Source organism: Odocoileus virginianus, chromosome 16 (genome assembly GCF_023699985.2).
Source record: "Odocoileus virginianus isolate 20LAN1187 ecotype Illinois chromosome 16, Ovbor_1.2, whole genome shotgun sequence".
Taxonomy (NCBI): domain Eukaryota; kingdom Metazoa; phylum Chordata; class Mammalia; order Artiodactyla; family Cervidae; genus Odocoileus; species Odocoileus virginianus.
In genome coordinates, this window is record NC_069689.1 from 45,934,414 (window position 1) to 45,938,557 (window position 4,144).

At 41.5% G+C, this 4,144-nt stretch overlaps 1 pseudogene; it reads right to left on the reverse strand.

Moving 5' to 3' along the window:
• Positions 1 to 271: 271 nt before the first annotated feature.
• On the reverse strand, positions 272 to 372 carry LOC139038786 (U6 spliceosomal RNA; annotated as a pseudogene).
• Between the last annotated feature and the right edge of the window lie 3,772 nt (positions 373 to 4,144).

The following is a 4,144-nucleotide window of genomic DNA, read 5'->3' on the forward strand; positions in this document are numbered from 1 at the left end:
TTGAAGAGTTCCCTGTGCTATACAGTAGGCCTTGTTGCTTATACAATCTGTATGTAATAGTTTACGTCTGCTAACCCCAACCTCTCTCTTCATCCCTCCGCCATCCCCTGCCCCCTTGGCAGCTACAAGTCTGATCTCTGTGTCTGCGAGTCTGTATCTGTTTCATAGACAGGCTCCTCTGTGTCACATTTTACTAATAGATTCCACATATAAGTGGTATCATATGGTATTCATCTTTCTCTTTCTGACTTACTGCATTTAGGATGGCAATAAAAATATGGAATGTTTCAGGAGTTTGCACGTCATCTTTGTGCATGTGCACAATCTTCTCTGTATCGTTCCAATTTTAGTATATGTGCTGCCAAAGTGAACATGGGTATGACTACTTAATGCACATAGGGTTTCCCTTTGGGGTGACAAATATGTTTTGAAACTACATAGAGGTCATTGTTGTAGGACATTGGGAGTGTCCTAAATGCCACTGAATTGTATACTTTAAAATAGTTAATTTTATGTTATCTAAATTTGACCTCAACTACAAAAATAATCTATAGTACAATTTTAAGAATCCAAGAGGATAGCTTCAAAAACAAGTCAGAAGAATACATTTCTTAAACACTATACACACATATACAGACACACACACTGATGTGGATACAGAAGTCCCAGTACAGAAACTGTTAACATATATTGGCCAGGTATGATGGTTAATTTTGTGTCAACTTGACTGAGCCAGGGGTGCTCAGGTATTTGGTTAAACATTAAACAGGTATTTCTGTGAGAGTGTTTTTCATGAAATGAATATTTAAAATCAGTACATTATATAGAGCACCCTTCCCTCCCTGATGGGGGTAGGCCTTGATCAATCAGTTGAAGGTCTGAATAGAATGAAAGGGCTGACTGTCCTGAGTAGGAGACTATTTCTTCTGCCTGACTGCATTCAAGCTGGGACCTTGACCTTTGCTTGCCATCAGAAATGCTCCATCTACTCTCGTGAGTCTCCATCCTGTTGAATCATTCCGTAGGTCTTGGGACTTGTCAGTCTCCATAATTGCATGAGCTGTTTCTATGTGATAACACTCTTTACATTTGTATCTCTGTCTATCATCTACTTTCCTATCTATCTCTCCTATGGGTTCTCTGGAATCAATGTAGAGAACCCTAACACACCAGTTTACCTGGTTTCTGACACAATTATTCCTCTTTTCATTTTCTTTCCTATATAATGTCCTATTGTCTGCATGACTTTACTTTAAGTAGCCTCACACTTAATTGCCAACAAAATTGCATATCCAACTTGAAATTACAATTTTTTAAGAAAATAAAGCTACCAACGCTACTGTTCTTTTGACTGAAAGTTAATTTTACCAAGTGTGAAAATGTCACCAAGTCATGCTTCTGTGTGTTTCTTTATAAGAGCAAAGGCACTGTTTAATTGTGCATTTTCTGACATGTTAGTTTTATAATGGCAAGTCTAGGTTCCCCTCCAATCACATTGCCATTGGTATGTTATGAGACAGTTTATAAATCCCATTCACTTTGCTGGTTATAATTAATTGAAGCTGTGAAATACTTGTAGGGCCAGCCCTCTGGAGTGTACCTAATTCAGTTTCCATAGACATTTCTGAGATGATCAGTATAGCTAAGTCAGAATCTGTGATACTATGACTTAAATTATTGTCTGTAAAAAGAAGTTTCCCTAAGGAAAATAATAAAAGGCCAGACGCTGACAGAAGTCCATATGGGAAGATCATTGTGGATTAGCACAGTGACATAGTGGACAAAGTTTCAGCGAATAGGTGGTGCTGGGGTGGGGAAGTGGGGAAGGAGAGATAAGAGGCATCTATTGACTCCTTACAATAAGCTCTCATTAATTCTCATGAAAGCCTTGTAAAGAACACAACATCACCCCAGAGACGAGTAAAGCCATGATTTCGTTCTGTAAACTCTGGGGCAGAAAGCAGATGGCTCAGCTATGAGAGCTGAGGCTATGCACATCTGAGAGTTCCAGGCATGTCCAGATGGTGAGGGGTGCAGAACCACCAGCTGCTGTCTGCCGGACAGTGGGCAAGGATCACAGAAGTAAGTATCTCTCTGTGTCCACTCCTCCAAGAGTCTTGCACTGGCATCTCATCACCTCATGCCTGATTCAAGGAAGACAGGGCTGGAAAAAGACGTGAGAGAAGACAGAAAATCACTGAGCCCTCCAGAAGATATTCCGTGAGTAAGGACGCGTTTTCGGAAGGGGCGACCAGGTGGCACCCAGGGTTGAAGCCAGGGAATTGAGGAGTGTGTGCAGTGCATCACTTCACAGAAGCTCCATCAGGCATTCCCTTGGGATGCTGAAGCAGAAGTAGGAAGTGTCAATGGTTAGACAAAGTGTCTCTGGAGCAGAGGTGAAAAGTTTTCCAGAAATGCTGGGAATTCTGAACAGAGGGGTCAGGAAAAGCAGACTCAAAAGGGCCTGCCCTAGTGATAGGGGCTGAGACAGACACCTGCTGCACCCCGTCCTGACTCTGAGCTCACCCCTGCCTCACTACAGGACCTCACTACAGTGACCTGTGGGTACCACTCTTTGGGTCAGGCTCTCAGCTTCACGGAAGGGAAGCACTATTGGATTCTAAGAAATATGCTCAGAAAGAGTGGACAAGTAGACCAGTGCCACAGAATACAATTCAGAAAGCAGTTGGTGAATAACTGCAGCTTTAATGTATGCTGAAAGTGAACTTCCAAGGCAGCGTGTAATGAATGGTGTTGGAATAATTTGGTATCCAAATCAAATTAATCAGAATAGAGAAAAAGTAAAGTTAGTTCACTCTCTCATGCCCTGAAAACAAAATTCTAGACAAATCAAATTCCTAAACAACTAAAACTTCACAAAAGCATTAGGAGAACAGTAGAATATATTTCTAACCTTGAGAGTGCAAAAAAGATTTTATAAGAAAGTAACTGCAAAAGCAAATGGCTCCATGATACAATCATATCAGGGACACATAAACTCTCAGTGGTCTCACTGAAACTCTTTCCTTGGTTTGAGTGAACAAAGACATGTCAATTCTCTCTCCATGGATATGAGGTCCAACAACTTTTGCCAAAAACCATCACTCACCAGCTAATATTCTTTTCAAAATCCTTCTATGCCCTAGACATGGTCCATGGATGATAACCACTGATGTCCTCCACATTGATCTTATATCTCACATTGAATTAGAGCATCTTGGGGCCTCAGGCAAAGCTAAGATTAAATAACTTTTTAAAAACATTTCTGTGTGTGCATGAGTGTGCTCCTGTGTGTGTATGTGTGTGAGCTCGTGTGTACACACAGGTGTATGTCTGATGACACTTAAACTGATAGCAGTAGTAATCCCGGAGAGGGCAATTGAGGAGAGTGGTGAGTAGTCAAGACGGACTTCAACTTTATCTGGTATTGTTTCCATTTTTATAGTGACAATATATTCATGGATTACTCGGGTAATTAAAAATAAATGAAATTAACTATTCTCTAGTCTGTGCTGATTGAGTTTCTGCAACTTAATTTCCATCTGCCAATGAAATAAATCTGAAACCTTTCATCTGGGTTAATAGCCTAACTTAATGTGCTGCTCTGTTGGAAGAAAACCAGATTGCGAGGTACTATTCAGAGCTCTGTGCTGTGGATTGCTCATATGGTGTCAGCATCTGTCTCTTGCTGCTCCCGCTTTCCAGATACGGACTCCGTGTGTCATATACATTTGCCCTGGCACTTTGACTTCCTGGCCCGGCTGACTTAAAGCCATAAGAAACAAAGCCAGCAACTTCCTCTCTTTCAAACATGAGAGAATACACAGCCACCTGGTCCATTTCCAGCTGGAAGCAAAGCGCGGTAGGTAGGGTATTTATTCCTACTGCGAAATGAAAATGGGTCTCTATTTGGCTTCCCCAAATAAGCTGAAGAACCACTTTTCTGGTGTTCAGACAGCATCCTGGGGATAATTTGGTGAAGCGGCAGTCATAAAGTGAACACGATTAGTCTTCACATGTAATGTAACGTTGGCTGGAAGCACGCAAGGCAATGCATAGCAGTAAAGTCACAGGTCCCAAACTTCTCCAGGTGTTTCCTCCGGGCAGTTTCCCACACTGCATTAATAACCCTTAACGATACCCA